Genomic DNA, 8,340 nt, shown 5'->3' with positions numbered 1-8,340 from the left:
GGTGATGTATGGCTCGGCATTGTGCTTGGTGATGTACAGCTCGGCATTGTGCTTGGTGATGTATGGCTCAGTATTGTGCTTGGTGATGTATGGCTTGGCATTGTGCTTGTTGATGTACGGCTCTGCATTGTGCTTGGTGATGTACGGCTCAGCATTGTGCTTGGTGATGTACGGCTCTGCATTGTGCTTGGTGATGTATGGCTCGGCATTGTGCTTGGTGATGTATGGCTCAGTATTGTGCTTGGTGATGTATGGCTCTGCATTGTGCTTGGTGATGTACGGCTCGGCATTGTGCTTGGTGATGTACAGCTCGGCATTGTGCTTGGTGATGTATGGCTCGGCATTGTGCTTGGTGATGTATGGCTCGGCATTGTGCTTGGTGATGTACGGCTCAGCATTGTGCTTGGTGATGTATGGCTCGGCATTGTGCTTGGTGATATACGGCTCGGCATTGTGCTTGGTGATGTATGGCTCAGTATTGTGCTTGGTGATGTACGGCTCTGCATTGTGCTTGCTGATGTATGGCTCTGCATTGTGCTTGGTCATGTATGGCTCTGCATTGTGCTTGGTGATGTACGGCTCTGCATTGTGCTTGGTGATGTACGGCTCTGCATTGTGCTTGGTGATGTATGGCTCGGCATTGTGCTTGGTGATGTATGGCTCAGTATTGTGCTTGGTGATGTATGGCTCTGCATTGTGCTTGGTGATGTACGGCTCGGCATTGTGCTTGGTGATGTATGGCTTGGCATTGTGCTTGGTGATGTACGGCTCAGCATTGTGCTTGGTGATGTATGGCTCGGCATTGTGCTTGGTGATGTATGGCTCGGCATTGTGCTTGGTGATGTATGGCTTGGCATTGTGCTTGGTGATGTACGGCTCAGCATTGTGCTTGGTGATGTATGGCTCGGCATTGTGCTTGGTGATGTACGGCTCAGCATTGTGCTTGGTGATATACGGCTCAGCATTGTGCTTGGTGATGTACGGCTCGGCATTGTGCTTGGTGATGTATGGCTCGGCATTGTGCTTGGTGATGTATGGCTCGGCATTGTGCTTGGTGATGTATGGCTCGGCATTGTGCTTGGTGATGTATGGCTCGGCATTGTGCTTGGTGATGTACGGCTCGGCATTGTGCTTGGTGATGTATGGCTCGGCATTGTGCTTGGTGATGTATGGCTCGGCATTGTGCTTGGTGATGTATGGCTTGGCATTGTGCTTGGTGATGTATGGCTCGGCATTGTGCTTGGTGATATACGGCTCGGCATTGTGCTTGGTGATGTACGGCTCGGCATTGTGCTTGGTGATGTATGGCTCGGCATTGTGCTTGGTGATGTATGGCTCGGCATTGTGCTTGGTGATGTATGGCTTGGCATTGTGCTTGGTGATGTATGGCTCGGCATTGTGCTTGGTGATATACGGCTCGGCATTGTGCTTGGTGATATACGGCTCGGCATTGTGCTTGGTGATGTACGGCTCAGCATTGTGCTTGGTGATATACGGCTCGGCATTGTGCTTGGTGATGTATGGCTCGGCATTGTGCTTGGTGATGTACGGCTCAGCATTGTGCTTGGTGATGTACGGCTCGGCATTGTGCTTGGTGATGTACGGCTCAGCATTGTGCTTGGTGATGTACGGCTCGGCATTGTGCTTGGTGATGTACGGCTCAGCATTGTGCTTGGTGATGTACGGCTCGGCATTGTGCTTGGTGATGTACGGCTCAGCATTGTGCTTGGTGATATACGGCTCGGCATTGTGCTTGGTGATGTATGGCTCAGCATTGTGCTTGGTGATGTATGGCTCGGCATTGTGCTTGGTGATGTATGGCTCGGCATTGTGCTTGGTGATGTACGGCTCAGCATTGTGCTTGGTGATGTACGGCTCGGCATTGTGCTTGGTGATGTACGGCTCAGCATTGTGCTTGGTGATGTACGGCTCGGCATTGTGCTTGGTGATGTACGGCTCAGCATTGTGCTTGGTGATGTACGGCTCGGCATTGTGCTTGGTGATGTACGGCTCGGCATTGTGAACTACTTAGGAGAAAAGAAATGTCATAAACTGACTCCAAGTATAAGACAGATTTATTGAGAATAAAATATAAAATAGCACACATTTTGGCTCAATAGTTCACCTGCCCTTCCTTACCAGGGGTACAATCCGTTTCTGACATTGCCACAGTCCCAAATACCAAATTTATTATACATTATTAGATAGATTTTTTTTTTATTTTTTTTTTTAGACCTGATGAGGCTGGTGCGTTTACCCTGAAAATCCACATAAACACGGTTGAGTGATCCTTTTCGAAAACTTTTTCTGCCTGATATTAAAATTAACATTCTATGAGTCCGGCTCTATGTCATTGCATACAACCATTGTAATGTAGTAAGTACACCAAGCTCATCAGGTCTAACAGATCTATGTAATAATGTATGTAGTTTGTATTGTGAATTTTGCTGCTGTTTTCTTATGGAAGAGGGACCTTTAGGCCCCCACTAAGCGACTGCTTCGCCCCTGTGGGATTTTTTTTTGTCTGTGGGTAAGGAACAATTCTCAATTTATCAGTTACATAGGAATTCTAGCATGCATACAAATGTTCATTCTACAAATGTTCATTCTACAGCGGTCCCTGAAATTTCAGTATGCCGGAGGGCATTATTCACCAGGTAACATGAGACCCCCCAGGGGAGACCCTCTTACTCAATTCATACTCAGGGGGTGCTCCAAGTTGTCCAAAACTTGCTAACCCTTTCCATTCTGCGCGTAGCCTGCTATCATCAGGGTTATATACACCGGCTAATGTCATATGCACAAATCTATATCTTGAGAATGGAGACTCTCACAATTGCGCATGGCATGATGGGGCTTGTAGTGCATGGGAGAATACCTTAAAGCACCTGCTCCTCTGTTTCCTCCCTTTCTCCCTTTGATGAGCTATAATGCCTTGGAGACATATGAAGCAGAAGAATTACTGATTTGTTTCATGCAATTGCACTAATCATATGTTTATAGAACTGGCAATCAGCAAGTGCTGTGGCCCACTGCGCTTATAGGCCCACTTTGCGTATTTTTTCATTTGAAATATCCACCGTGCATACAATGTCGTGCATAGGAACTGCGTCCACACTATACAGCGCAGGTGCCGACTGTGTCATACAGCTGGAACCCAAGTCTGGATCAGATTGCAGCATCTTAAAGGGGTATTCCCATCTCCAAGATCCTATCCCAATATGTAGTAGGTGTAATCATAATAATATTAGCAAATCTCTCCAATTAGAAATGTAGTATAGTTCTCCTGATTAACTATCACTTACCTCATGTTCAGGGCATTGCAGGATGTTAGGTATCCATAGTTAAAGGGCTGTTCCCATCTCCAAGATCGTATCCCAATATGTAGTAGGTATAATAATAATAATAATATTAGCAAATTTCTCCAATTAGAAATGTAGTATAGTTCTCCTGATTAACTATCACTTACCTCATGTTCAGGGCATTGCAGGATGTTAGGTATCCATAGTTAAAGGGCTGTTCCCATCTCCAAGATCGTATCCCAATATGTAGTAGGTGTAATAATAATAATAATATTAGGAAATTTCTCCAATTAGAAATGTAGTATAGTTCTCCTGATTAACTATTACTTACCTCATGTTCAGGGCATTGCAGGATGTTAGGTATCCATAGTTAAAGGGCTGTTCCCATCTCCAAGATCGTATCCCAATATGTAGTAGGTGTAATAATAATAATAATTAGCAAATCTCTCCAATTAGAAATGTACAGTAGTATAGTTCTCCTGATTCACTGTCACTTACCTCATGTTCAGGGCATTGCAGGACAATAGGTACTCATAGTTAAAGAAGTGTTCCCATCTCCAAGATCGTATCCCAATATGTAGTAGGTGTAATGATATTAATATTAGAAACATAGTATAGTTCTCCTAATATAGCCATGTCTCTTACCTCATATGCAGGGCATTGCAGGACGATAGGTATTCATGGTCAAAGAAGTGATCCTATCTCCAAGATCGTATCCCAATATGTAGTAGGTGTAATAATATTAATATTAGAAATATAGTATAGTTCTCCTAATATAGCAATGTCTCTTACCTCATGTGGAGGGCATTGCAGGAGTTTACGTATCCAAGGTTATGACCACAAGCTACTGATTAAAGGTATATTCCCATCTCCAAGATCCTATCCCAATATGTAGTAGGTGTAAAAATAATAATATTAGCAAATACCTCCAATTAGAAATGTAGTATAGTTCTGATTCACTATGCCTCTTACCTCATGTACAGGGCATTGCAGGACCTTAGGTATCCATGATTATGACCACGAGCAACTGATTAAAGAGGTATTCCCATCTCCAAGATCATATCTCAATATGTAGTAGGTATAATAATAATAATAATATTAGCAAATCTCTCCAATTAGAAATGTACAGTAGTATAGTTCTCCTGATTCACTGTCACTTACCTCATGTTCAGGGCATTGCAGGACAATAGGTACTCATAAATAAAGAAGTGTTCCCATCTCCAAGATCGTATCCCAATATGTATTAGGTGTAATGATATTAATATTAGAAACATAGTATAGTTTTCCTAATATAGCCATGTCTCTTACCTCATGTGGAGGGCATTGCAGGAGTTTACGTATTCAAGGTTATGACCACAAGCAACTTATTAAAGGTATATTCTCATCTCCAAGATCCTATCCTAATATGTAGTAGGGGTAAAAATAATAATATTAGCAAATACCTCCAATTAGAAATGTAGTATAGTTCTCCTGATTAGCCATGTGCAGGGCATTGCAGGACCTTAGGTATCCATGCTTATGACCACGCATATAAGTACAGTTACGGTAGTTAAATTGGTCTTCCCATCTCCAAGATCGTATCCTAATATGTAGTAGGTGTAATAATAATATTATAGTTCTCCTAATATAAGCAATTCTCTTACCTCATATGCAGGGCATTGTAGGACCTTAGGTGTCCATGGTTATGACCCCGCTTATAGGGACAGCTAGTTAAAGGGGTGTTCCCATCTCCAAGATCGTATCCTAATATGTAGTAGGTTTAATAATATTAATATTAGAAATGTAGCATAGTTCTCCTGATTCACTATGTCACTTACCTCATGTTAAGGGCATTGCAGGACATTAGGTATCCATAATTAAAGAAGTGTTCCCATCTCCAAGATCGTATCCCAATATGTAGTAGGTTTAATAATATTAATATTAGAAATGTAGCATAGTTCTCCTGATTCACTATGTCACTTACCTCATGTTAAGGGCATTGCAGGACATTAGGTATCCATAATTAAAGAAGTGTTCCCATCTCCAAGATCGTATCCCAATATGTAATAGGTGTAATAATATTAATATTCAAAAAAATAGTATAGTTCTCCTAAAATAGCCATGTCTCTTACCTCATATGCAGGGCATTGCAGGACCTTAGGTATCCATGATTATGACCACGAGCAACTGATTAAAGAAGTATTCCCATCTCCAAGATCCTACCCCAATACGTAGTAGGTGTAATAATAATATTATTAGCAAATATCTCCAATTAGAAATGTAGTATAGTTCTCCTGATATAGCCATATCTCTTACCTTATGTGCAGGGCATTACAGCTGAAGCATCTATTGTTACGACCACGAGCAGCTGTCACTATATGAGTGGTTGTAACCATGGATACCTAAGCAGCAATGCCCTGCACATGAGGTAAGAGACATGGATATATCAGTAGAATTATACTTCATTTCTAAGTGGAGGTATTTGCTATAATTAATTATTATTATTATTATTATTATTATTATTATTATTATTACACCTACTACATATTGGGATAGGGTCATGGAGATAGGAATACCCCTTTAATCAGTTGCTCATGGTCATAACTATGGATACCTAAGGTCCTGCAATGCCCTGCACATGAGGTAAGCAACATAGTGAATCAGGAGAACTATACTACATTTCCAACTGGAGGTATTTGCTAATATTATTTGTATTATTATTACATTACTACATAGTGGGATAGGATCTTGGAGGAGGGAATCCCACTTTTATTAGTTGCTCGTGGTTGTAACCATGGATACCAAAGGTCCTGCAATGCCCTCCACATGAGGTAAGAGACATAGTGAATCAGAAGAACTATACTACATTTCTAATTGGAGGTATTATTACACCTACTACCTATTGGAATAGGATCTTGGAGATGGGACTACCCCTCTAAGTTCTTAGATCTCTCTGATACCACTTTCAGTTGAAGAAGAAATAAGGTGAGGTGTCCCCTCCATCCCCCAAAGAGAGATAAACTCACTGCAGCGATGCACATAGTTTCTATTATGAGATACAATTTAAAGGGATTTTCCAGTTTTGGAAAACCACTGTAACTATGGCTACAGTTTATTAAAAAAAAAACAACTAAATAAAAGTGTGCTTTACTCACCCTCCATGGGTCCCTGCACTGAGTATACGCTGCTGCTTCCGGTGTCCGTAATTGCCTAAATTGCTGACATCACGGTCTGAATCCAATGAATGAGCTCAACATGACGTCAGTCCTACAGACAATAACAGACATGGGTGCAGCAGTGGAGATTCAGCGCTGGACCTGGGGAGGGTGTGTAAAGCGCAAGTAGTTTTAAAATGGGGGGGGGTTCATCCAGAAAAAATCCTTTAAGGGCAGCTAACTTTACTTCAAGGGTAACTTGTAAAAAAAAGATATGAACGCCAGGCATTTTTTATGGGTTTTTGTTTTTGTTCACACAATTTTTGACATGGAATAAACACCTAAAAAAAAACAAAAAAAAACCCTTCAAATCAATAAAAACTGCACAAACATCACAGAAACCTCATTGTTTTGCATTTCATAATTTTTAGGGTTCAAGAAACATCAGAAAACAAAGTACAGAAAAAACAGCAGCTATCTTTGTTGCCCCTGGCAACCAATCACAGCGCAGCTTTCATTTAACCAGAGCTGTTTATGAAGTAAAAGCTGAGCTCTGATTGGTTGCTATGGGCAACACAAACAATTTTCCTTTTAGACTGCTTTGATAAATTTATACCGGTGTTTGTAGGCCCAAACTCTTGGCTGAGGTAGTAGAACTACAAGTTCCAGAAAGAATAAAGCCAAATAGCATACACATCAATGATACATGTTAAGGCACTGAAAAGATACATATTTGTCATGTATAGTCGCCCTTATCCACTGAAACCAATATTATGGCCCTCATACATCTAAGATGGCCACTGCACTGGCTAGTGGATCACAATGGTAAATCTGAACCACATCTCTTCAAGTTTTCCTGTGCCACGAAGGCGTGTTTCATACTTACCATTGCTCCCTATACCACTGTGGCGGCCATGTTGGATGTCGAAGGGCTTGAATGCTGGTCTCAGTGTATGAGGAAGTGAGAGGCAAATGGAAGGCACCAAAAAACATGACTACACATGAGAAATGTATAGCCAATACTCAGTGCCAGGCCGAAAACATATCTTACAATATAACGGTCCACCTTTAACATCAATTATCACCCATCCTGAAAGTCTTGTCTCGACTTATGTATTGTTCAGCATTCTAGGAACGTTTCGCACAGTGGAAGCTTCAGCAGAGGCTCAATTGTAGGGCATATGAATTGTCGTAGCTATGGTGATGTTCACATTTCATTTTGTACATTCCGTTTATCTATACCATTTAAAGGATTTGTGTTCAATGTCATATTGGACACCTTCAACATCAATTATCACCCATCCTGAAAGTCACGTTTCTACCTATACACTGCAGTTATATATTGTTCAGCATTCTAGGAATATTTCGCACACTGGAAGCTTCAGCAGAGGCTCAATTGTTGGCCATATGAATTGTCATACCTATGGCGATGTACACATTTCAATTTGCACATTCCATTTAAAGGGACAGAATATATGTTCACTGTCATATTGTACACCTTCAACATCAATTATCACCCATCCTGAAAGTCACGTTTCAACTTATACACTATAATATATTGGTCTGCATTCTAGGAAAGTTTCGCACTGTGAAAGCTTCAGCAGAGGCTCAATTGTTGGCCATATGAATTGTCGTAGCTATGGCGATATTCACATTTCAGTTTGCACATTCCGTTTGTCTATTCAATTTAAAGGAACAGACAAACAGAAATCATGTTCAATATCATATTGTACACCTTCAACATCAATTATCACCCATCCTGAAAGTCACGTCTCAACTTATACACCGCATTGTAGGAATGTTTCGCACAGTTGAAGCTTCAGCAGAGCCTTAATAGTTGGCCATATGAATTGTTGTAGCTATGGCGATGTTCACATTTCAGTTTGTACAGTCGTTTGTCCATT

The sequence above is a fragment of the Anomaloglossus baeobatrachus genome, chromosome 11, assembly GCF_048569485.1.
Source record: "Anomaloglossus baeobatrachus isolate aAnoBae1 chromosome 11, aAnoBae1.hap1, whole genome shotgun sequence".
NCBI lineage: Eukaryota > Metazoa > Chordata > Amphibia > Anura > Aromobatidae > Anomaloglossus > Anomaloglossus baeobatrachus.
This window is presented reverse-complemented; position numbering follows the sequence as displayed.